We start from the raw sequence: 27,477 nt of genomic DNA, 5'->3' as shown, positions 1-27,477 counted from the left end.
TATTAATATATAGATTATTTACAATTACTGCGACGCGGAAAATTATAAAACAATATAATCCTAGTAGAAATTCTTCCCTCATGCTTTTTGTTGCCTAAAATACAATATTAAAAAAAATTAAATTGAATTTTTGAAATGTAAGTTCGCGGCGATTCCCGGGCGCGCGACGTCAGCGCCACCGCGGCGTCTCCCGCAGTCGCGAGCCGCCCTCCGCTTAGACGCACGTCGCTCGACGTCAACCCGAAAAAAACATCGATTTTTTAACAGTCCAACTCAGTGGTAGTGTGTGACATATAGTGTTTTAGTGCTAGTGTGTGTGAGCCTAATGTGTGTGACGATAAACATTCAGCACACAAACGACAGCATTAAGTAGTATAGCTGGAGATTTTTTTCGACGAAGGTCAGTGTTATTCGTAATTATAAATTCTCAACTGAAGTTTCTTGAATAAAGAAAACAAAAAAACGAACTCAAATTTCGGTAAAATAGACGACGAGTCTAGAAAACTTTTTTAAGTAAAACTTTTGTAATCAACTTCCCAGAGCGCTTGTTTGTTTAATTTACCCGTAAATTACAGTTTTTTGACTGCAATTACGTTTCGGTCTTCTATTAACGCATTTCAGGCGTTTATTGTAGTAATCAGAGGGTGTTGGAATTAATCGTACGCGTTTGATCAAAGTGTGAATGTAATTACTGCCTAACTACCTACTCCGAAATTGTACATCAGTTTTATTTTCATTTTATATACATTCTATATTTGTTAGATTAATGTGTTGCTACGTTTTTACTATCATTCAATGGAAATTCGATTTTAACGTGTGTTTTTAGTTACGTTGCCGGATTACCACTGCATGGTACTTATTATATTTTGTTTAACGGAGCAATGTATAACGTTTTGAGGGAGTTTTAATGTTTTAAAATCTTTTGCCAGTAGCCAGACGTCTTGTGGACGTATTGCGTCCTCGGAACAACAATATTACTGATTATTGCCGCGAATTTGTAGAAATTAAAGCTGTGAATACTTTTATGGTTATAGAGAGCTTTTTTTATTAAACTTTCAATTGGAAGTGCTTTTACGGCTTAACCTTACATTACCACGAATATTTTAGTTTTTGTGGTCACCCGGGCCACTAACGTGTTATTCATCGACACTAACATATTGTGCTAACTCATTGAGCTCATTAACTTCACTAGTCGTGGGAGACACCCTCCTGCCTATTACTACCGCGAACCATTGACATTTTCCGGTCTAATAAATACGTTACTCGTTTAATGACTTATAATTAAACATAGCCGGATTTATCCACATTATAATTCCAGTTATCTTAATACATCAGATTCGATTTTTCTAATGAAATTCGTACTCAACCAATGTTCACGATTGACTTCAACGGTGAAGGAATAATATCGTGTTATAAAAAAAATCAAACCCGCCAAATTTTAATTTGCGTAATTACTGGTGGTAGGACCTCTTGTGAGTCCGCGCGGGTAGGTACCACCACCCTGCCCATTTCTGCCATGAAGCAGTAATGCGTTTCGGTTTGAAGGGTGGGGCAGCCGTTGTAACTATAGTGAGACCGAAAGAACTTATATCTCAAGGTGGGTAGCGCATTTATATTGTAGAAGTCTATGGGTTCCAGTAACAACTTAACACCAGGTGGGCTGTAAGCTCGTCCAGCCAACTATGCAATAAAAAAATAAAAAAAGCTGCCTATCTACTATAACAAACCCCTACCGACGTTCTTGCCGGATCTTAGCGGGTCGCGATTCCGATCCGGTGGTAGATTCTGTAAAGCACTGCTGTAGCTAGGGCCAGTGTTAGTACGTTCTCATAGGATCAGCCCGTGAGCTTACTTACCAGTTTCAGCTGAGCTGGAATAGCCAGCTACCAGAGATTTTTTTTTAACAAAGATGGCGAAATCAGGCCCTTGTCTTAGTCATTTAAGTCACAATTTACAGCTATAAATATAATAGTTTAATTTAATATGCACCATTTAAGCCGCAAATGTATAAATGTTTACATGCACGTGAATAAATAACAATAAATACGCAGTTTAAGCTAGGTTTACATTGCGTGTGTGCTCGTTCAGTCAATAGAAAGCCGGAACGATAGCTTTCGAAAGCACATTAAATTATAATTTTTGGAACGAAGTTCCTTATGGGACGATACGGAGGGGTACCCTAACCGGGAAAAAGACGTCCGTAAGGTAAGATTTTTATTAGTAATGCACACAGTGTATGACTTAACTTTGTAATAACGTACAAAAAATTACATATTTTTTTTATCATTCATTGACCACGATCTCAGAGCGTTTCTTTGCGCAATACACTAACTCTTATGCAAAAAACCGTGAATGAAGTGTACCACAATAAGTTCGCACGTTACCGAATGACCGTGGGTTGTTGCGAAACTTCCAGTTTTATTCTCTTTATACATCGATATACACAGATAGATAGATAGACAGATAGACTCAAATAGAACTTAAAATAAATATTTTTATAATAAGGAACTTCGTTCCTATCCGGTGTCCCACGACACCACACATCTTTTTTTATTGGTCAGATGGGTGGACGACCTTACGGTCCATCCGGTGTTAAGTAGTTACCGAAATCCATTGACATCTATAACGTAAATGCCGCCACCCACCATTAGATAATCGTTATAAGTTCCCATTTTTTACAGTACCAATGGCTGCCCTTTAAATCGAAACGCATTACTGCGTCACTGGTTCTTATCTGACCCAGGCGATGGGGCAACGGAAAGCCATCGTCGCCCGAAACGTGTCTTGTCTGGTCCCTCGGATTCACTCTCGGTACTTTTAGGTCCCTTAAGCACCTGTCACCGTCCTCGTCGAACTCGTCAATTATGACGAAGAGTTTGACGAGCGAGCTAACCCATAGACACAACCCACTGAGTTTCTCGCCGGATCTTCTCAGTGGGTCGCGATTCGGATCCGGTGGTAGATTCTGCGAAACACTGCTCTTGTTAGGGCTAGTGTTAACAAAATCTCTCAGGTTGAGCCCGTGGGCTCACTTACCCGTCCGCCCGTATCCAGAATAGCCCCTTAGGCTAACAGCGAATACGTAGGAGGAAAAAACAGTAGTTCTACACTTATTGACAATCAATTGAGAACACGAATATCAGCTGTGAGCCACTCAATAATCTATACATAACATAAAGTAATTTTGTACCATCTGTTTTATTAAAAAAAAAACGTTTAATTGAAGTCAGTAGCGTGTTTTTATTTATATTTTTATTCATATTTAAATCATTGTGGCCTAAAAGAGAGGTTCGTTGCATTTGTATCTGACGATGCAGCGGTGTTCGAATCCCGCGGGCGGGTACCAATTTTTCTAATGAAATACGTACTTAAGAATCTTCACGATTGTCTTCCACGGTGAAGGAATAACATCGTGTAATAAAAAACCAAACCCGCAAAATTATAGTTTTCGTAATTACTGATGGCAGGTTGTCTTGTGAGTCCGCACGGGTAGGTAACACCGCCCTGCCTGTTTCTGCCGCGAATCAGCTACGCGTTTCGGTTTGGAGGGCAGGGCAGCCGTTTTACTGTTAAAAAAGTGAGACCTTATAACTCATGTTTCAAGGTGAGTGGCGGCATTTACGTTGCAGATGTAATCACTTAACACCAGCTGGGCTGTGAGCTCGTCCACCCACACAAGCAATAAAAAAAAACCATATGTTTCATGTTTTAAAAGAATATTAGCAAGGCTTCAGATTTATTACCAAATTTCGGTTCACGCTTTTAATTCTATTTAAAGGAATATCTGGACTGTTGGAGTTCAAGGGGAAGTTTGTAGAGTTCCAAAGAGTTAGTATGTTGTTTGAGCACCTTTATTATATTGGTTAAGCACAGATGGTAACGTCTTAACGAGTGCGTGTTGCTAAATGCACTGCGCCAAGAATATAATAAAATAATTTGACACCACAATGACGACGCACGGTGTGTCAACGTATTCAGTATGTATAGGTACAAACCGTACATAGACCTTGTTAGTGGTACCTACGTCATCAAAGTAACTATTAAAATTTCAGCCGTATTGGTGAACTGGATTAGTTTCTGGACTCATCCAGGACAAATATATTTGTATCTGAAAATATCAAAACTTTAGTTTGAAAATGTAAATAGTATGAAAAAAAAAAAAAAAAGTCATAGAAATTGTTTTAGCTACAGAGAGTACATGAAAGAGTTGTTTAATAATAATAATAATAATAATAATAATAAGCCTTTTATTTCATGCAAATAATAGGTTACATACACGTTTCAAGTATGAAGAAGAAATTATAAAGAAGAAAAGAAAAAAAGAAAAAAAGGAAAGAAGTAAAAATAATAGTGATGCTGTTTACACTTGTTTGCCCCTTCCTCCTTCCTCCTCTCATCCCTCTTCCCTCCCTCGCCTCGTTTAAAAAAAAAAAAATATCTTTCTAAAACAATGGTTATGACAAATAGTTTACAGAGAAGAATATCAGTGGACAACGAAAGAGTTGCTTAGCAGATATTAATTTATGAATTTATGAAAAATCAAATAAAAAATTGAAAAGAAAAGATATTCGCCAATTTCTAAATTCTAAATTTTTTTTTGCTTTTTTTTTTTACGTGATTGTTCAGATTAATCAAATTATTCTAATAATAACACGGGTAATACAATTTTTATTTATTTAACTACTTAATTACCTCACAATGCTATAATATTAAGTATGCTAATTATGATTAGCCCTTTGAAATTGAACTATCGACAAAATAATATAGAAAGTTCGCGAAGTTCGAATTCTTTGATAGCATTCATGGCAAGCCCGAAGCCATTAGGAACCTAAAACCATAAAAGTTAATGAATTCTTCACTGCTAGTCACACGAATAACGTGTCAACTTCTAAGCGCCCAACGATTTTCAACTTAATTGGCTAACAGATAAGAATCACCAATCCGTATAACCCCTTGAGGCGAACCAACTTCCAGGAGCCAGCTTCCTGCTCTGAATTCGATTAAAATTACTTCAACTTATACAGAGTGGTGAAAAGACAAATAATCCTTATTTACACAAAGCTACGCTTCCGTTGGAATACGGATTATCCTAGAGTAACAATTTGATTTAATCCTTTCGGACATCAAAGTTAAAACATCATCCTATATTAATAGAGAAATGATAACAGGTTATGTAAGCTATACTTTACGTGACCAAGGTATGATTAATGAACGACTTTTGGTCCTAATGTAGAGACTTTTAGTTCGAATTTTATACTTACTGGTGGTAGGACCTCTTGTGAGTCCGCACGGGTAGGTACCACCTCCCCACCCATTTCTGCCGTAAAGCAGTAATGCGTTTCGGTTTGAAAGGTGGGGCAGCCGTCGTAACTTTACTGAGACCTTAGAACTTATATCTCAAGGTGTGTGGCGCATTTACGTTGTAGATGTCTATGGGTTCCAGTAACCACTTAACACCAGGTGGGCTGTGAGCTCGTCCACATACCTGGGCAATAAAAAATAAAAAAAGGGTTGTAAGGCCTCACGGTACGCGTCATCATGGTATCTGTTTCTGCAGTGAAGCAGCCATCTGGGTTAGAAAAAGGGACATAGGCAACAAGAACTTGGACCTCACGTCCAGACATTGGTCAAACAACCCCATAAATGAAATAAACCCTACCAATACACATGTAAACATGGCTATTAATATTTAAAATCATCATTACCATTTGGGTTCGCCGAAGTCTGCCAAAGCGAGAAAACATGTCATTAGAAAAAAAAGTTTATTTACATAAATTACATTGCAACCGGCATCTAAATTAGAGTCCCAAATAGAGACCATAAAGTTTGGTAGTTGTGTACATGTAACCTTTTTTTTTTATTATTGCTTAGATGTGTGGACGAGCTCACAGCCCACCTGGTGATAAGTGGTTACTGGAGCCCATAGACATCTACAACGTAAATGCGCCACACACCTTGAGATATAGTTCTAAGGTCTCAGTATAGTCACAACGGCTGCCCCACCCTACAACCCGAAACGCGTTACTGCTTCACGGCACATGTAACCTCATTTTCTCGACTAAAGAACTAACATATAACTAAAGCATTCAACCTATGTAACGAAACAGCTTCTTTTGGAACTGGGGCAGCTTTGTGTAAAAAGCGGGACAAACAAAAAGTAAGCTTCTGCGACGATTAGCCGAGCTTTTCGGAGCTTTTATGGTGATTTCTTGCCAAATACTGTATGTAACATGTTGTCCGGAATGAGCTTCGAGTGCGTGACAATAGTCTAACCTAGATGCGGACTAAATAGTTTTGTTGTGAAACTTATTTTATGGATTTTACACATTCATAATGTGGGTAGTTGGAATCTGTAAACATTTAAACAGATCGCAAATGATTTTGTTTATTCTTCAGGCTTCTTCCTTTTTATTTTTATTTTCCTACTCTTTTTTGTTTTTTATTGCCCTTTTTAAATTTATTTTTTATTACTTAGATGAGTGAACGGCCCACCTGGTGTTAAGTGGTTACCGGAGCCCATAGACGTAAATGCCGCCACCCACCTTGAGATAAGAGTTCTAAGGTCTCAGTATAGTTACAGACAGACGAGCATACGGCCCACTGGATGGTGAGTGGTTACCTTCACCCGAGGACTCCAGCAATGCCAGTGACAGTGCCAAGCCGCTGCCTACCGTTAAGCCTCGTTTATTCTATAAGCTTTTCTCAGAGATAGCGTTATGTCGACACTGCCTTCATGTAGACCATCGCATTTGCTTCCATCATTAGTCGAAACACATTTACGAACGGGTCTCTAAATATGTGTAACTCTATTTTCGATCAGCCAAGCAATCGTGGCATCTCATCATTTATACATAGGAGGGGCGTTCGAACTGTCAATGCTCCTATACTCACAGATTGCTTCGAAACTATGGGTCTACGGGAGGACTCCAGTTCTATGTTTTGTACGATTTGTTCCGTGGGGAGTGCTCTGTGGATTTGTTTGAGATCATACCGTCATCTTATTTGTACGATCGCACTCCCTACCGTCGGAGCAGATTTCGTATACCAAGAATCGCTGCTAGAATTTTGTAGGGATTTTTTCGACGCGTACCATCTATCGGTTTTGGAATGAACCTCTCTTCGCGGTACCTCGGTTCGGCGGCTTGGCCATGCGACCGTAGGCTTGTGAGCCAACAAGAGCAATAAAAAACATCTGATTACTGTCTATCATCAAGTGATTGTGATGCTCTTCCGGTGATAGTATAGGTGCCCGATCTGTTTTTAAAACTTTTTACGGGGATGATGATAAATAATGCTGAAATAGGTAGGGTTATTCCATTTGATTATGACCCTGTTTGTGGGAAAATGCTTGTGGGGATTACTATTTACAAATTTGTCTTAATTTAAGTGATGCCCTCTGTAGTCCTTTTTCTGAAAGTCATCTACGTTGCCAAGATATATTTTATCGAAGCTTTGAATAAATTCCCTCTAAGCTCCCCATCGTATTTTGGTATGCGATAAGTCCTAAAGTCCTAACTTATACCGTTTGGAGACTTTACGTATTGTAAAGGATTTTTGGTATATTAGTAAATATAATATGGAAAATGATTCTTCGCGCATAAGCCACGGCGTAAACTCACATTTACGAAATCAATAAATCCAATAATATACTTAAGAAACGAGAAAACTTGGATAAGGCCATTGAGTGGCTGAAGATTCTCGAGAGGGCCGGAGGATTCAAAGGGACCCAGTGTCCCACCCTTTCTGAACGTGACTAGAATAATTCAAGCGAGAGATTTACACAATTTGATGTTTCGTTAAGAAATGCTCTTGTTAGGAAAACAAGGGCGTTTCTCGTGGACAATCATGGACGTTCCCGAATACAATTATAAGTATAACGAAAATAAATAAAAACTGAAATTGTTTACAGGTGGGCGTGTTATGGGTCGATACCACCAACCAGTCCATTTCTGGCTAGAAGTAATAATGCGTTCTGGATTCATACTATGGAGAATTAGATCTTGTGTCTTTACGCGGATGGTGGCATTCAGTTTTTTTTTTTGTATTGTCCTTGTAGGCTGACGAGCATACGGCTCACCTGATGGTAAGTGGTTATCGTCACCCATGGACTTCGGCAATGCCAGGAGCAGAGCCAAGCCGCTGCCGACCAAAACTTCAGTTAGTAATGTCTATGGGCTCCGGTAAGCACCAGATGCACCGCATTCAATACCTCTTCATAAATTATTTCGGTTTCATCTGATGATTGTCTGCAGGACGTGTCTAAGACGGATTAGCGATAAAAAGGCTCATTTTGCTTTTTGTCCTTGATATTTTGCCATTGTTTTGTTTTTATTATTATATTTGTGTATAATACGAACTCTAACTCTCTCTCTTTCTCTCTCTCACTCTCCCTCTCCTTCTCTTTCTTTCTATCTTTCTCAACCCGGATTAAATTAATAGGGATAGACTTTACAATAAACTATGAGCACAGTTTATTACAAATTTATAACTCTCATAAATTACATAACAGCATTGTAGAATCCATATTGTTATTTTTATGATATAAACTTGTAAGATAAGACTTGTTTTGTTGCAACAACAAAGCTCCTTGAGCTTAACAGGGGCTTACGTCCTGTCAATTCCTAGATGCCAATCGCAGAGCCTTGTTTTAAGCTGCTGGATTCGGCTATGGAACTCAATATTAGTGTAATAGCGATGATTATAAGTACCTGCAAAATATTATTATTGTACTTAAATAAAGGATTTCGGATATTATTTTATTCAAAATACTAAGGGCAGAGCTAGTGACTAATATTAGAATCCTTGGGTCTGCTTTGGCTACTTCAAACGATAAAGGGAATGACCTGGATGGCCCGATTCGTAATTATTGGTATGGTGGTAAATACGGTGGTAAAATAAATATGTTTTTTTTATTGCTTAGATGAGTGAACGAGCTCACAGCCCACCTGGTGCTAAGTGGTTACTGGAGCCCAGAGACATCTACAATGTAAATGCTGCATTATAGTATAGTTACAATGGCAATTAAACGATCCCGGGATCACAAACAGTGACAGTTAAATAAAAGAAGGCTTGCTAATCTTTAATAAAACCGACAAACTTACTTGGTTGCTCAATTCCAGTGAAATCAGTACTTCACACGATCGTTCTTTCCATTAAAAGCAAAGGCATCCTTTCAGAGGAAGCCGTTGTAGGCAAATTCATTAATAATTAAATTTGAGGCTAAATGTCACTCAATTTGAGTCCGCAAGAGCAGGTACCACCACCCTGCCTATATTGCCTTGAAGCAATACGTTTCGGTTTGAAGGGTGGGGCAGCCGTTGTATTGACATTGACAACTGAGACTTTAAACTCATATCTCGGAGGTGGAATTTACGTTGTGAGTAACCACTTAAAACCAGGTGGGCCTTGAACTCGCCCTACCATCTTAGCAATAAATAAATAAAAAATCTCTTCATATCATATCAACAGAAAATAAATATTAAGCAATTTTTTCGGCGACTCAAATTTTTATAATCGAAGGTGAGTTTGAAGGTTTATTGCAAGGGATCACTGGAGCATGTATCACTATTATACGATATATTAATACGTGAAGCAAAACTTTTTACAAAAATTGCGCGGACGGAGGAGTATGAAATTTTCTACACTTACAGAGAACATAGAGAAGGAGTGCACAATGCTAATATTTTTTAAAAATAATGCATAAAAGATACATTAAATCAATAAAGAAAACATTATACACACTACGATGCATTTGACACACACACACGCATATATACTATTTGTTTATTGTCAAACTTTTCTTATTGCTTATTCTCTGTGGTCAAATTGTGAATAGATTTTAAATATTGTTTGCCTTTATGACTATTTGTCTAAAGTGTAGTCTTGGCGAAATCTATGATTATAGTAATAAGTCTTTCTTCTTCGGTTTCCTCAATACTGAGGGTTGTGACCACCTCCTCGCAAAAAGAGCTTATTCCGGATCATTCTACGCCGAAGGGTGGACGATCTCACAGCTCCCCTGGTGTTAAGTAGTTACCGGAGCCCATAGACATCTACACCGTAAATGCCGCCACCCGATATGAGTTCTAAGGTCTCAGTATAATTACAACGGCTGCCCCACCCTTCAAACCAAAACGCATTATTGCTTCACGGCAGAAATAGGCAGGGTTGTGGTACCCACCCGTGCGGACTCACAAGAGGTCCTACCACCAGTGAAATTGTAAGTCTGTACACTGTTAAGATTCTATTTTCAAAGACTTATTATTTTATTATTGTTAAAGACTTAGATAGCGATCAGGTAGAGGCCCGACACGTTGGACTACCCAGATCCGCACCACCCTCTACACCACAGCTCACGATGCTCTACACTCGGCGGCAGATAGAGGAAAATGTCGCGGAATGACCATAAATACCACCAGTAAATTAATCGCAAGATTAAATCGTTGAAATGTTTTAATCAAATTCGTGCGTAACTCATCAAGTTTATTAATGGTGGCGATGTGACGTGATCGCGTGCTTTCGACGCTTCCGTCTTGATTGAGTGCTCGAAATTAATTTACAAAGTGTGCGTAGAAACATCGTTCATTCTTTGTTTACACAATATAAAAGAACAAAAAAAAAAAATTACATTCGCACTAAGCTGAATTGTGTTTTGGTTTGAAAGTGATTAGTTTTGACTAAAAATATGTCGGAAGAAATTCATTTTTAAAGTGAAAACTTGATTAGTATCGTTGTGACCCCATAGACACAGCCCAATGAGTTGCTTGCCGGATCTTTTCAGTGGGTCGCGTTTCCGATCCAGTGGTAGAGTCTGCAAAGCACTGGTCTTGCAAGGGCCAGTGCTAGCAACATTCCCGGTTTGAGCCCCTTGAGCTCACCTACACGTTAAGCAGAAGCTGAAATAGCTTTTCAAGGCTATCAGCAGGTAGGAGGAAAAAGAATCGTTGTGATTCGGAAGTCGATGAAACGAAAAAGCGACAGTAAAAAGAGACAAACACATAAATACATAATATTTAACGTGGGAGAAAATGAGATGGGAAGCGTTATACAGTGTTTCATATATTCGTGGTTGTCTTTGTGCTTGCTCTGTTTTGGTACCTAATACGAGGGCGGCACTGAAAATTTCGGGAATTATCGAAGTGACACAACGTTACTATTTAAAAATGTATTTATTGCTTTTCGAAGTATTCTCCGCGAAATTTGACACATTTTTCCATACGATGGAACCAATCATTGAAGCAACCATTCCATTCGGAAGTTGGGGTCTCCAAAATGGCCGTTTTGTAGGCGTCCACAGCTTCTTCAGGTGATGAAAATCTCTGTCCACGCAATTTATTCTTTATTTTAGGGAAAGTATAGAAATCATTAAGGCTTAGGTCGGAGCTGTACGGCGGATGGTCTAATAATTCTATGTTTTCTTGCTCTAAAAACTCTTTTGTTCTGTGCGCGGTGTGAGAACTCGCATTGTCGTGATGGAGGATGATGCGGCGGTCGCAGTTCTCTTTACGGAGTCCAGAAACGACCTGTGGCAAACAAATGCTAGCATACCATTCTGCATTAACCGTTCTTTGTCCCTCAAAGGAATAGTCGTAACATGGCCGGTTTTGGAGACAAACGTGGCCACCATTTTTTTTTTGCAACACTCCGTGAACGAACAATTTTTGTTGGCTTTAACTCATTTTCGAACACCCAAACTCGTGACTGGTTTTTTGTTTCGGGTTCGTACGCGTATATCCAGGATTCGTCACCTGATACAATGTTGTATACAGCATTTGAGGATCCTGCGTGGAATCTTTCGAGAGTTCTGACGCACCAAGTAACGCGAGCCGCTTTTTGCTCTTCACAGAGCGAATGCGGTATCCATCGGGAAAACAACTTTTTTACACCTAATTGTTCATGCAAGATTATTTGTATTTGACTCATGCCAATGTCTAAAGTTGCCTGAATTTCGCGGTCACATGTCGATCTTCCTCAATCAGCTTACGCACAGCATCAACGTTTTCTTGGGTGACTGCAGTTTTTGGATGACCTTGACGGGGATCATCACTGAGCTTGACACGTCCACGTTGAAACTCAGCAAACCAGCGATAAATTGTGGTTTTGGATGGGGCTTCATCACCAAATGCAGAAATCATCCGGTCAACACACTGTTTTTGTGTTAAACAACTTCGAAAGTCATAATAAATCATCGCTCTTGAATTTTCCCGAGTCAATTCCATTTTCTCAACGACTAAACAAGTTTGACAAAACCTCGTGACAAGACCGAGAATCTTTTTTTAAATAAATAAATAGTATACGATTTTTAAAACCAAGGAGTTTTCAATTAAAAAGATTTTAATATGACAGGAATAGTGGAAATATTCCATTCCCGATACTTTTAGTGCAGCCTAGTATTCGTACTTAATACATTCTGAATAAATCTATGTAATATATACGAATAATATGTAAAATAATTATCAAATTTTATATCGCTATGATCATTACTAAAACTTACAACTATCCTCTTCTCGAAATTTTACATTCGTCTCATTATCTTGAAGCCAAAATATTTGAACGTTTTTTTGCGGTCTATAATTAATGCTCTCTGAAAGAATAGTTTATATACTGCGCTTTGCTATTCTTTTTTTTTAACCCTAACACATCACAATCTAAATGCCCCGATCCAATTTGAGACATAAGTTCTAAGTCTCTAGTTTTATAGTACAACGTAGAATAACTACCTGTAATCTTTGGAGCGGAACCTCCCAGGAATTGTATTATTCTATATTGACACGATCTCATGACTGCTGTTAAATGATTACCAGATATCATACACATCACGATGGCACGTCTCAATTGTGTAAACTACGGTCTCAGTCTTCAAATCATGATGTTGTGACCGAATTTGAGAGGATAGTGGTACTTTCTCCTCTATCGGACTCAAAATAGATGTAAAATGGATTTCGATTCTGTTTGTACTTTGTACTATATGTTCTAGGGGAAGTGCTCTGACTAATTATATTGCTAGGTCGGTGGACGAGCTCACAGCCCACCTGGTGTTAAGTGGTTACTGGAGCCCATAGACATATACAACGTAAATACCACCACCCTAAGCAAATACAAAAAAATACGTTGTAATATTATATCCCTACCATTGCAGTAAACTATTCGGAAGAAGCCCAATCTCTAGTAAGTCTCTAATTCACCTTTTACAGTACGCACGAGAAGAGATGTGGCGGCGTTGTTCTACCACACATTCGAAAATAATCCAATAAAACCTATTACGTAGTACGGAGTGTTACTTCTTCTTCTTTTAGTTAATTTGGCTCCAACGCCTTTGGCATTGATTTTGCCAATGTCAAAGTATTTACAAAAATGACAGGTGCTTAGAGAGGGAAAAAATTACTAAATCTAAATACAAATAAATTTGGTCGGTTTTTTCATACGCGAATATGTGGTTTTAAGAACAGCAAACAGCAACAAATATATTACATTAGACTAACTACTTTAGAGATAAATATTATTAGTGTTAAATAAATTCTTTTAGTACAAATACGACATGAGAACAAAAGGAATCGATTCCAAATGTATTCGGAATTGAAACAAAAGCAACGCTCGATAGACGATAAATTGATTATTTTGTCCCTGGTATCCCTAATCATTTCTTTTTGTCAACCCACGCGGCGGGACGCCAGATAGCGATCGATGATTTCTCCCCGAACATAAAAATAGAGCGCCAAACTTCTATCTAATAGGTCGGGGAAAAGTTTTTTCGCATTTTTTAAGAAAATTCCCAACATTTTTTAATATAGCTTATTAACATTTAACTAAAGTATGTAGGTACCATTTTGTTCGATAACTTTTTGCCAACTTGTAGGTAGGAACATGAATCCATTGCTATAGAAATTTTGGGGCTTCTGATCAAAATACAGCGACAATTGGTTTTGGCAGTCCTCTCGTGATGTTAACCTGACGCTGCCTAAAGAATTCTGAACTCAAAGAAATCTGATTTCTATTTAACAAAACTATATAAGCGTGCTTATAACTATTTATGAATAACTAGTGGTCCAGCAGTAGTCGAAATTCGACTATAACTCATTGAAATTATAAGTTTGAACATTATTATGGTTCTATTGTCAAATACTATTTATTATATTTCTATCGTCACAGATTCGCCAAGACTACACTATAGACAAATACTCGTAATATTAAAGTCGTCCAATATTAACCTATTCTCAATTTGACCACAGACTTTAAGCAATAACAAAAGTTTGACAATAAAAAAATAGTGTATTATATTAGTGTGTGTCTCAAATACATGGTAGTGTGTGTAATGTTATTAATATTATTAATATAAAATTTAGATAACAAACTTCCTAATTAATAATAGCAAAAAAAATAGTTTAAAAAAACGAACAAAATACGCTTTTATAGAAAATCCAACTAAAAAATAGACAATAAATTGCATTTGCTCGGTAGGCCGACGGTGACGACTTTAATTCAAACTATAATATTTATAGTTTAAAGTACTGCGTATTTCTGCCGTGGAGCAGTAATGCGTTTCGGTTTGAAGGGTGGGGCAGCCGCTGTAACTATACTGAGACCTTAGAACTTATATCTCAAGGTGGGTGGCGCATTTACGTTGTAGATGTCTACGGGCTCCAGTAACCACTTAACACCAGGTGGGCTGAGAGCTCGTCCACGCATCTAAGCAATAAAAAAAATAAAAAAAAACTTGTGAACTTTAACTATATTAGCGCGTGTAATACGCCATGCTTCTAATGTTGCGATCGAGAATCTTAGTCCGGGCTGAATTCACCGGCCGGTATAAACTTCGTCGCTATTGGGCAACGCTCCAAATTTTCTAAATGTACTTTTCGAATTTTCGTTAATTTGTGTATTCGACTGAAACTTGTGAATTTTATACTGCGCGAGTGATAAATCGAGCGCAATGGAAACTTTGCGACATGTTAAGGTCTGGATTGCGTTGGAATAAAAACTTTTTAACATAATTAAATTAAAACTACTTTTACGGCTTAGTCTGGCTTTTTTATTGTCAATGTATTATTATATAAGTTGAATATTCTGAAAATGGTTAAAAAATAATGAAAGAATTGCGTTTTCTGTACAATATTAAGATAACAACATTTCAGTCTTTATCTTGGACTAGCGACCCGCCCTCGCTTCGCTTCGGAAACATTAAAACACACATGAAACAAAAAAAAAAAATTAAAAAAAAAAAAAAAAAAAAAAAAAAGTAGCCTATGTTCATCAGGGACAATGTCGGCTTCTAATGGAAAAATAATTTTTCAAATCGGTCCAGTAGTTTCGGAGCCTATTCGAAACAAACAAACAAACAAATCTTTCCTCTTTATAATATTAGTATATCTTGGACAAATTATTATTTTACACAGTATTATTGAATTAAGTAAAACTGAACTCTTCTTTTTTCTCAATGACAGAGAGTTCATTCAATCTTTATAAGAAAAAAACCTTTTTTTTTAACTAAAAGTTTCAAAGTATTTACATAAAAATTACGTAAAAAAAAGGTTTTTCTTTACATAATATATTTACGCCTCGGGAGAATCGAAGATAATGCTGTACCATATAAACGTCACCTTAAGTACTTTCTGGAATGCTTGCATCAGAACTCCAATTTTTTCTCTCACTACATTGACAGACAGACAGACGTCTTCGCTGCTACAACAGTGTATTAAGTGATTATTGAATCCTGCATACAAATCCAAATATTTGTTATTCAAGCACAAAGATAATTTCAAATCGACTTTAACGCCTATTTTGAATGCATTTTCACTACTAAGAAGAATCGGTCAGAAACTACGGGCATTTTGAATATAAATAGGTACAAAATTTACATTATTTATCAAATCATATATAATAAGCATGACAATACCTAAAACAGGTTAAATTACTGAGCTAAGAACTAAGAATCCGTCTTGTGGTCCGCACTCTTGTGAGTCCGCACGGGTAGGTACCACCACCCTGCCTACTTCCGCCGTGAAGCAGTAATGCGTTTCGGTTTGAAGGGTGGGGCAGCCGTTGTAACTACACTTGAGACCTTAGAACTTATATCTCAAGGTGGGTGGCGCATTTACGTTTTAGATGTCTATGGGCTCCAGTAACCACTTAACACCAGGTGGGCTGTGAGCTCGTTCACACATCTAAGCAATAAAAAAAAAACTGAGTGTGGAACACTATTTTAATCCATCGTTATTTTTCACGCTTTATTTAATATTGACTTTAATCGGTGAGTCTTCTAATCTAACGACGTATGATTATTTCACGGCAGATATTAGCAAGATACTGGTCCCTTGCTCTGAAAGTCGTATGTGCAAAATTGTTGTACATTGCTCATAATTGAAAGTCAGTTAATCGAATCATCGGTTTTGCTAATCGGTCTTTCTAAGCAATATGAGCCCAGAGTTTTGAGGAAGGCTGTTTAGCTTTTTGTTAATTTATTTGTGGTACATATAGAACGGGCACGCACCTAGCCTCGAGTATAGAAGTCCCTCAGCCAATAGTAATTAGCAGCCAGCGCATACACTTTTAAGAGTCGACGAGATGGGGCCTAAACCTAGAATAACCCAGTTCGTGATGACGCGCTCGGTCTCCCGATCCACTAAGGGTGCTTTTAGGTACCCCAAGCACCAGTCATCGTTCTCGTCGAATCCGTCGCTTGCGACGAAGGGCTCGGCGAGTAAATTAACCCATAGACACGGCCCACTGAGTTTCTCGCCGGATCTTCTCAGTGGGTCGCGTTTCCGATCCGGCGGTAGATTCTGAGAAGCATTGCTCTTGCTAGGGTTAGTGTTAGCAACGTCGTCCGGTTTAAGCCCCATGAGCTCACCTACTAGTTAAAGTAACGCTGAAAGGGTCTCTCAAGATCATCAGCTTAGGTAGGAAACAAAAGGATGACGCGCTCTCTGCTGATCTCTGCATCAGTTTTGCGACTCTCTTACGACCGGGGACTGGCCTCATAGAAGAGCTCCATACAGTCCCACCTCTACCTTGTAGAGGGGACGCGTCGCCTGGTCAACCTCTGCAGTGTTGGCCAGAAACCGGCTCAATATGACGGCCGCCCTCTTGTCCCCGGGGTCAAGGTCAACCAAGCGAACGCGAAGATCTATTCACGTAATGAAAACCCTAAATTTATACGTTTTCAAATCTAATATGAGTTTTCTAAGATTACTGGATACAGGGTTTCAGTGAAGCGGTCACTACGGAGCCAAAGCTATATGACGTCAGGGATCCACGCGTACTATATTTTACTTTATGTTGGCCCGCACAAAGGACGTGTAACGAGTTTTTTCGTTAATAGCCTTTGTTGTGCTTACGAAGGCAATTTGGTGTTTTCTGTTCGAATATAGAAAACGTTGGATATTATTTTATTGATTAAGTATTTATGTAGTGACATCCTTTTGCGTGGCTTAGACCATAGATAATATTTAATATGGATTGGGCATTTTTTAAATCTCATTTATTAAATAATGTTCAGACCGCTCGGCAGTGTTGCCATAACTGTTTAGAAATGCTGCTCTAGCTTTACATTGAAAACTAAAAAGACGATCACTAAAATATTATGCAAAAATCAATAAATCATATTGAAGGGCGGGGTTAAAACGACATTTCACTTAGTTCTTCTTCTTTTTCTCCACCTTATCCCGTTAGGTGGGGTCGGCACAGCAAATTTATCTCTTCCATTCTCTTCTATCAGCCGTCATCTCTACACTCCTCTTTCTCTCATATCGTCATTCACACACTCCATCTGTATCTTCTTCGGTCGACCTCTTCCTACTTTGCACTACCATTTCCATACATCATTTCATTTAATTCGCGACAAATATTTTTCTAATTATAAGCACTTTTCATTTGGTATTAACATCAACAGTTCGATGTTTTTAATTGAACTTCATGGAAGCTTACTTCATTGAAATAGCTCAAGTTTTTTTGTTATGATATTTTTTCTAAATTTTAATCTTTAAATGGCTTTAAATGTTGCAAAAATGTTACTTAAGCCTAATAAGCCTTTTGATATGCGAGTTTCTCCAAATAGCCTCATTTATTTGGTCTTGCTATGCGAACCGAGAAATGATGAGTAAATATTTTGTTTTCATCAGCAAAAATCTGTTTGGAACATTGAAGGCAGATTCGATCTGTTGAATGTATTGATCAAAGCGATATTGGTAGAAATTTGATGTAGTTGTCAAATATCCGCTATGAAACATTTTGGACAAGGATCTTTGAAGATTGGCAAATAATGTTAGCTATTTTAAGCATCAAAGTAAGATTCTTGCAGTGGCCTGATTTATTATTTAAGGATCCGTTGGCTTGGCCCACCTTTGCCATTAAGTCTCTTTTATTAAAATTTATTTTTATTCGACTGTAGAAGAGATTCCTTCATGCATATTCCTTTTACGATATCGTCAAAAGTAACGCTTTATTTACTGCCGTTCTAAAAGCACACGTAACGTACATACACGTAAAGCATAAATTCGTGTTTCTAATTTCCTGTTCGTTACGTCTTTACTGCATCTTGTTGTTTATTACTATGAATATGCAGGAGCTTTGATGTTATAGTATAAATTTTATCCAAATTGGAACACAGGGTAGGTTAAGGTTCGATAAGGAATAATTCCTTCTCCGTTTCAGGTAATTCAAATTAGCACGGTTAATCATCCACGAAGTTTTTGTACAAAATCTAAAGGTAACTTGTCATGTGGTGCTCTATCCATCAGTAAGTATCAGCAGTCGGCGTCGATTAAGCGACTTCGATAAAGCGGCACGACACGAGAACCCTCTCATTGTGGCCGCCGGTAACTACATTCCCGATCCTGCGGAAAGAATGGAAGGCAGTCGACGTAACCCCAAACACGTCATTTCGGATCCTCCCGATCCACTAACGGTGCTTTTAGGTACCTCAAGCACCGGTCATCTTTCTCGTCGAACCCGTCACTTGCGACGAAGGGCTCGACGAGTAAATTAACCTTCAGACACAGCCCACTGAGTTTCTCGCCGGATCTTCTCGGTGGGCCGCGTTTCCGATCCGGTGGTAGATTCTGCGAAGCACGGTTCTTGCTAGGGTTCGTGTTAGCAACGTCGTCAGGTTTGAGCCCCGTGAGCTCACCTACTAGTTAAGGTTACGCTGATATAGCCTCTCAAGGCTCTCAGCTTAGGTAGGAAAAAAAAGGTGCTCTATAAATTTGGAATTCGAAACCAATGAAAAAAGTTTTATTACATTTCTTGTGGTTAGTATTATTATTGTGATTAGAATTCTTAATCATTACTTTTGCCATTATTCTTTAATAAATAGGCCTAGCAGCGTGGCTACACTTTTAGGGAATAAATAATGATGTTGTCCATTAGATTCGTATTTTAAGGGAAACGAAATAACGCAATTAAGAATTGGGTCAGATGATCTCAATTACCCATCGAGCTAATTTTAAGAAAATCTTATTATTGTTTTATAAACGTATTTCTCAGTTGTGATAATGGAAGCGGCAAATATTCTACGATAAGTAGAAAGACTGATCGCCAAGAAACAAAAAAAAATGGAGGTTTTTTTTTTATAGGTTAGATGTGTGGACGAGCTCACAGCCCACCTGGTGTTAAGTGGTTACTGGAGCCCATAGACATCTACAACGTAATTGCGCCACACACCTTGAGATATAGTTCTAAGGTCTCAGTATAGTTACAACGGCTACCCCACCCTTCGAACCGAAACGCATTACTGCTTCACGGCGGAAATAGGCGGGGTGGTGGTACCTACCCGTGCGGACTCACAAGAGGTCCTACCGCCAGTCACAGGTAGTTGATAAACTTTGCAAAAACGTATGGAAATATAATGAAAATGCACTTCCCCATCGGGTAAACGTTGTGCATAGACTGTTATGAACTAAATTTTAGTATTAGGCAGTAAATAGGCTATATTCCTGACGTTAAAGAGCGATGGTGACCACTCACCATCAGGTGAGCCATGTGCTCGACGACCTAGAAAAGCAATAAAAAAGGTATTGCACGAAACAGCGCTAGCTTAAGTACTTTAATAGAACATATAATTAAGCATCGTCCCCTTAATTTGTTAGTGACAATAAGAATAGTGTTAATTATTGTCTTCTTAAAACAAAGAAGTTTATGTCCGCTACATAAATCATGATCAAACTTTTAGCATTTATAGGCTACAAAGCCTATGATGGTGGCCTAGGTAGATCGAAGACCTGGTCAAAATAGCTGGCAGGGAATGGATGCAAACGGCAAGAGACCGAAAAGAATGGAGTGCATTTGAAGAGATCTACACTCAGCATTGGGTGGACACGGGTTGAAGAAGAGGCTAGAAAGCATAAGGCTTAAAAAATATAATCCCAAGCCTATATGCTTTGAGGTTTGAAGGGTACGGCAGACGTATTTCATCATGATGCCCATATCTGGTAACAACATTTGGCGAAAGACTCGATCGTGTCACCCGACCAAATACACGAAAGCGACACATTAAATGGCTAAATTGTTTTCTATCATCGAAACACAGATATATATACTTTGTGGCAAACATAAACTAGTTTCTTTTTTTTTTTGCTAAAAAGGAAAAGTAATATGCTGGTGGTTTTACGGGCTTCATCCACACACTAGGGAAATCCTAGTCGGGTTCAAAAGTAATATTATATTATATAAATCCCTTTTCGGGCTTCAGGTAGTTCGTCTAGTTTCGTTAAGTCCGGTCCGATGATTTAACCTTAAAAGTTAAACAGATCGGTTTACGCACGAACAGATTTCGATCATAGTCCGGACTAACCGAAGCCGGTAAGAGTAATTGAAATAAAGCTTGAGCAAGGGTGAATGGTGCCTTCAGATTGCGATTGTGTGTGTAGTGAGCTGTGGCTATACGCAACTACTGCCGAATTGACTGAAGGTAGTAACCCTCACGTATAGATACCGTCATCCTACTTCAAGGTATATTTAGGCCACAAAAAAGCATTTCGATCTCTTCCTTTTCTTACGTGAAAGAGAGAGAGACAGAGAGAAAATGACCATTGGCGAATTATCTGTTTGCATTGAATTAGGTGATTGAACTGTAATGGGATCAACCATAGCCATCACCACTGCTTTGAAATCAAGCATCTTAACTTGAAGTTTGGTTCAGTCGTCATGGATCTCATTCGTCATATTATGGCTCATGGTGCCTATCACAACTAAATGTGTGAGGTTGTACAAATGTCGATACATCAAAAACACTACATTGTCCAAATATCAATGCTTACTGAACAAGGTTCCAAGTCCCTTGGGCCCTTATAGGGCTTCGTCCAATTACCTGAAATTTCTGACAATCAACTAAAACCCTTCAACTATCAATCTGCTAGGAAATGGGGCAACAAAGGACCATTTAGGACCCCCATTACGGCGACGGTAACTCTTTTCATGGCGTAAAACTCCATAATCACTTCATCGTTATACGCTCTATTTCGTTAGGGCCGGTCGGTTAGGTCAAGAGCTTGTAATGTTATTTTTAACGTTTAGGTTTTTATTTTTAGATTCCTTTCATTCACCTGGTCATAGGCGTAAATATTCATTACATATCATACTAGTAAAAGTAATGTTAATAATTTATTTAATTCTTAACAACAAAATATCATTGTTCGATTTCGGATCACAGTGAAGACGTAGGTTAAATACATTTTCACTTAAATGCTGATTTCATTTTGTTTTCTTAATAAATGAAAAAAAAAACTCATCTAGTAAATTGGTTTTTCGTCGTTCAATTGTAAAAGAAATAGTGTATTAATTAATTAAGAAATAGATTGAACGCTTCTTTGAAAGGGCAAATTTCAGAGGATTGATAATACTGTCGTCATAAAGAGGGCTTGAGTTCAAACGAAAATATAACCAACGTAATATAAATCTAAATACATTCCGCTTTAATATCTTCTCATTTCAAATTTATAATGAACTATCATGTTTGGTTAGGAACATTCAATTCATCGTACTCTTGCTTGGAACGCAAAAGTAACTTTTTCAGTCTTAATGGGAGTGGCGGTTTATGTCGCTTTGATCTTAATACATTAAGATTTTAACCAAGATTTATATTTTAAATATTGTTACGCCGGTAAGAGTAACGCCATCTATTGCCGAATAGTCGAACGAATATCGAAGGATCCAGAATGCTCGAGAATTACAATGCCATCTATTATCAGATAGCGGGAACTACGACTAGAGATGTGAAGAATATTCTCGATGATTCTAGGGATGAGGTATCGGCTATAAAAGCGTTGTAGGGATGGCACGCAGTCAGTCAGTAATCGGAACTACTCGAAGCGAAACAGCGAACGGATCACCTGAAGCGAAGCGGAACAAGCGAATTGAGAGTTTTAAAGTGTTTATTGAGTGTTTTAAAGTGTTTGTGCAGTGTTTAAGTGTTTTAAGTGCTGAATACAGTTTTTAGTTGTGCTTTGGTGAAAATTTATCTATCCCGAACCCCAGCGCGTAACAATACGTCATGTTTTAGGCTGTTTAAGAAACGTGGTTGTTCTTTGTTGCTTTTGCAGAGACGAGTTCTTCGATCATGCTATTTTTGCAAGATAAGAAGTAGGAAGTAAAAGTTTATTAGTTTACTTCTACTGACTATAGTTAGAATCGATGATCTGACGGTCTTCGTGGTGATCTTTAGGCGAATTAGGCTCCTGTTCAGCAGTGGACGTCATTCAGTTGATGATTATAGAAAAACCAGTGAAGTTGATTGAGATTATCTTCTCTATCCCTGTAGTCCCGGAATTACAGCCCCTTACTACTGTCAACTCCACACTTCGACTTGAATAAGAATATGAAGCCAGGAAAGGAATAATCTGGGTATTTCATTTTAGTATTTAATGACTTTAGTTAAGTTTCTGGAGTAATAAAAGAGGCATTGCTTCCAGGTGGTAGTGTTTAGGACGGAAACGACGGTATCATTATAAACAAATCCTCAGAGCACCCTCCTGTCATACCGAATACTTTCAGTTACAAATTAATGTCCTATTTACTCATTTTGTCCACATAACTGGCTTGGGGGAGCCATATCAGACGTCCTCAGACCCCCAGAGACGTGTAACAGTGGACATCTGTGGGCTGATAGAATAGAATAGAAACTGGGTTAACGAAAAATGTTATGTTTACGTTAATATATTGCAACACTTGAAAATACCCAATCTTGACTTAATGCCGAACAAAACCTCGTTACATAAATTTTTACTCTCTATAGATTCATTGGTAAGTTTACGTAAAAGTGTTGCAGCGAGGTTCGAGCCTCAGCCATGAGTCGAACGCTGCATGAAGCGGCTAATTGACGTGAACAAAATCATTGTAAGCCCTAACACTAAAATCCGCGTTTACTGAGGAGTGAGTTATTGGCGTCTCCCGAACCGAATCCCTGGACAATAATACAGCTCGGCTGTCTTGAATTTAATATACACAAGGTCAGTCTCATTTGAGAGATTTGTTACTTTTTTATCACTGAAGTATATATATTCGTAGGTACAGAGGTTGACCATTGACTCGTTGGGAAGATGAGATTATAAGGTCAGCAGGTCCAAGCTGCACAAAGATCGCACAGGACAGAGACAATTGGGCATCTTTGGAGGAGGTCTTTACCCAATACGGGGTTTCTACATAAAACTACCAAAGTATATTAAATTAGTAAAATACTTAATTAAAGTAATACACGTTGAGAGCCAAGCTTATAAACCGTGTTTTTTGATATTTAGACTTTGCATTTTTTTTGCCTAATTCGTATTCTAATGCTATTTTATAAAATATGTATGAAATAAATGCATGCTTTGCCAAGATTTTTCACTAATTTTCACGTATGCCTAAAAGACACACGGGGCCTCTGAAAAAGTTTTTGAAGAAAATCTTTGTCATGGGCCGCGTGTATCGTTTTGGAAACACCATCTTTTTTTGGTTTTCTGTAACTTTCTTCAATATTTTCCTTTGTATTGATTCGGTTTAAAAATAATAAAGAGGAGAGGAAGAAAAAAGAAACTACAGAAAAAAAGGAGGGTCAAAAAAACATAAAGAAATTTAAAAAAACGGTTTTTTGACCCTTTTTTCTGTTTGTTTCAGAATAAAAGTGTAAAGTGAAAAAAAGTTTATAAGCAGATAAAACAAGATTAGAGTACAGTGTAAAAGACTATAATAATACAGCGTAAAAAAACTTCAAGAAGAAAAAAAAACCACGTCGCTTATTCAGTAGCAGATCCAGACTGTGTGGAATCTCAATCTGATTTATCTGATTCACCGAATAACTCGATAACTCACAAAGAGCTCGAACAAATCGAACGATCGTGAAGCCGAAATGCATCGTAGACTATAACACCGGAAAGTCCAGCATAGATCTGAGTGACCAGATGGCGTCATACAGCTCCGCTTTGAGGCGTTGTATCGGAAATTATTTTTTGAGGTGTTGTGGGGTACGAGCATCGTGACTTGTATTATGAAAATACTGCCAAAAAGAAGCACAAAATAACTGAGTTTAGAGAGGAAGTAATCAAAGGAATGATTCGCAAATACGCAGCAGTTCAAGAAGGTCCATCGACATCAACACCTCGCCCAGCGTCAAACAAGCGTCACAGGCATGTGTGGAATGTAAAGGAGAACCCTCGTAAAAACGTAAAGGACTGTGCTTAGAATGTTATAAAATATACGGAAGAAAAGGGAAAACTGTAGATGGAAAAGTCAAATTTACAAAACAAACTAGCAAAATTTGCTCTGCAATTTTTTATTGTGTGAAGAGTGCTTTGAGAAATTCCATTAATTTTTTTCTATCATTTCAGACTAAATTTGTTATTTTTTTGTTGATTTTGCATGCAAGACGATTATACAAAAACTAAATAAAGGTCATAAAAAAAAGTGTTTTATTTTTAGACATAACTTTTGATCAAAACGTCGTACAAAAAACCCACTTACACCGAAACAACCGTGGAGGCCACAGGTATTAGAATTCATAGTAAAATGTATTGGAATGTGTTTCCTGGCGGACACACTGGCCTACGAATAAAGTACTGCTCGTGTTTCCTAAAGGAAACACGCGGCCCCTAAAACGTCTGGTACGTGAAAAATCGTCTGAACCGTACTGTGGAAGAACGCAGCCAGTACTGTGGAAGAAGTTCTAGATAGTAGGGGTTAGATTCTGGTGGAGAATTGTGAATATCTTGGTGGAAGCGACTAAGAGATGATCTTCCGCCCGATGAAATTGCCCGGTAGAATGCCGGTCTGATTGTCGCTTTTTTTGTCTACCAATCCTGGTTAGCCTGGCAAAATTCCTAACTCCACCCGGATCAGAATCGCAACCCACTGAGAAGATCCAGCGAGAAACTCAGTGGACTGTGTCTGTGGTTAATTTACGCGCCGAACCTTTTGTTACATGGAGTGTCGGTGCTTAGAATTTTATACATGCAAGCTTATCCTGAAAATGTTCACGATTGACTTCCACGGTGAAGGAATAACATCGTATAATAAAAATCAAACCTGAAAATTTACAGTTTGCGTAATTACTGGTGATAGGACGTCTTGTGAATCCGCACGGGTAGGTATCACCACCCTGCCTATTTCCGCCTTTCGGTTTGAAGGGTAGGGCAGCCGTTGTACTGTACAAACTAATACCTTACAACTCATATATCAAGGTACGTGGCGATATTTTCATTGTAGATGTCTAAGGGCTCCGGTAACCCCTTAACACCAGGGAGGCCGAGAGTATTCGTAGTAGATCGAACCTTAAACAACCTCACATAATACAGAACGATAATTCGGCGTATCAATTGTCCAGCCTAAAAGCGTAATATAACATTCATTATGCATTACAAATCCAATATTACTTTCTCCATACGAAAAGAATGTAGTTTACAAACGACATAGGAGCAATTTCTCCTCCAAACTGAAATACTACTGAGAAAAAAAAAACTAATATTGAAACGGGGGATTAAAGGCGCAGTAAATAACAATACTCTGCTTTGAGTTACGACTCTCGTACATTTGCTTCGGGAATATTGTTGGAAAAAATTGGAAAAAGAAAATACGTGTCCTTTACGTGACAAAGTAATTTTGAGGTATTTTAAGGGTTTTCATGACCATTTTGCGTTACGTTTTGGCACAGGAACCAACTGAACAGGTCATCAGAAATTGGTAGCATCTATAGTCTCATCATATGTACATAACTTATACATATATATACATACTCACTCATCTCATCGGCCGATCTTCCACAAGGTGGATAGACTTGGTTAAGTTATCTACGAAGTGTTCCCTTACTGAGTGTGCACGTACGGCCACAAATAGAGAAAGATGGAGAAGTCTCTCAAAAGCCGCAACCAAACATTAAGACTTACGTAACCACGACCACTCCGCCAGGAGTGAACGACTGAGAAGAAGAAAAAAAATAGTCTCATCATCACCTGACATCACACTAACTCTTGTGCAGTGCTGTGTTTGACCAAACCCTTCGATTGACTTCGCCAAAAACCACAGTTTTGATAACTGCGAAAAACCAAATGGGTATGACTTCATATATGCTGAACATAGGCCTTTTTTTTTTTTTTTTTTTTTTTTTTCCTACCTATGCTGATAGCCTTGAGAGGCTATTTCAGCTTACCCTAGCTTGTGTAGGTGAGCTCGCGGGGCTCAAACCGGAGAATTGCTAACACCGCCCTAGCAAGAGCAGTGCTTCGCAGAATCTACCACCGGATCGGAAGCGCGACCCACTGAGAAGATCCGGCGAGAAACTCAGTGGGCTGTGTCTGTGGGTTAATTCGCTCGTCGAGCCCTTCGTCGCAAGCGACGGGTTCGGCGAGGACGGTGACCGGTGCTTGTATTGCCTAAAAGCACCGTTAGTGGATCAGGAGGATCCGTGATGACGTGCTTTGGGCGACGTCGACGGTTTACCAAACGGTCTACAGGATCGGGTATGTAGTTTCCGGCGGCCACGACAAGAGGGTTCTCATGTCGTGCCGCCTTCTCAAAGTGGCGCAGCGATGCCGACTGTAGATACTTACTGACGGGGTCGAGCTCCAGGTCATCGTGGAGGTCCACGTTCCTCTGGAACCATGGTGCTCCGACGGCTATCCTGCAGAATCGGGATTGTATTACCTGAAGGGGTTTCAAGTTGGTGCGGGCCGCGTGAGCGAACACTACGCTTGCATACGTCATGACGGGGCGTATGCAAGTTTTGTAGAGGGTTACCTTGTTACGGAGGGACAGTTTGCTTCGTCTACAAAGCATTGGGTAGAGTCGTCCTAGTATAAACGCGGCGCGATCGCGTACCGTTTTTACGTGGGGACGGAATGTCATCCCTCTGTCGAGGGTGACGCCTAGGTATTTGACCTTCGGGGCCCACGGTATGGGCTGGTCAAAGAGAGTGATGGGGCTAACGGCGGAGGTGTTTACGCGCCTACTGGGGAGTGGGGTGCTCGAAGTGGTATTCGGAGGGCGACCCCTTTTGAATAGCACCGCTGTGCTTTTCGT

The 27,477-nt window shown here is 38.8% G+C and overlaps 1 protein-coding gene across 3 annotated transcripts in view; it reads left to right on the top strand.

Annotated features, from left to right (window-relative positions):
- Window positions 1-205: 205 nt before the first annotated feature.
- LOC114249492 (zwei Ig domain protein zig-8-like) overlaps window positions 206-27,477 on the top strand; it is a 241,753-nt gene continuing 214,481 nt past the window's right edge. For all 3 annotated transcript variants that reach the window (XM_089735202.1, XM_089735203.1, XM_089735201.1), the window contains exon 1: window positions 206-400. The gene's annotated coding sequence lies outside the window, so the exon portion shown is untranslated. The remainder of the gene's footprint in view (window positions 401-27,477) is intronic.

Source organism: Bombyx mandarina, chromosome 19, assembly GCF_030267445.1.
Source record: "Bombyx mandarina strain Sakado chromosome 19, ASM3026744v2".
In the NCBI taxonomy this organism is placed as follows: domain Eukaryota; kingdom Metazoa; phylum Arthropoda; class Insecta; order Lepidoptera; family Bombycidae; genus Bombyx; species Bombyx mandarina.
Note: the sequence above shows the minus strand (reverse complement) of the source record. Positions and strands in the feature narration are given on the sequence as shown.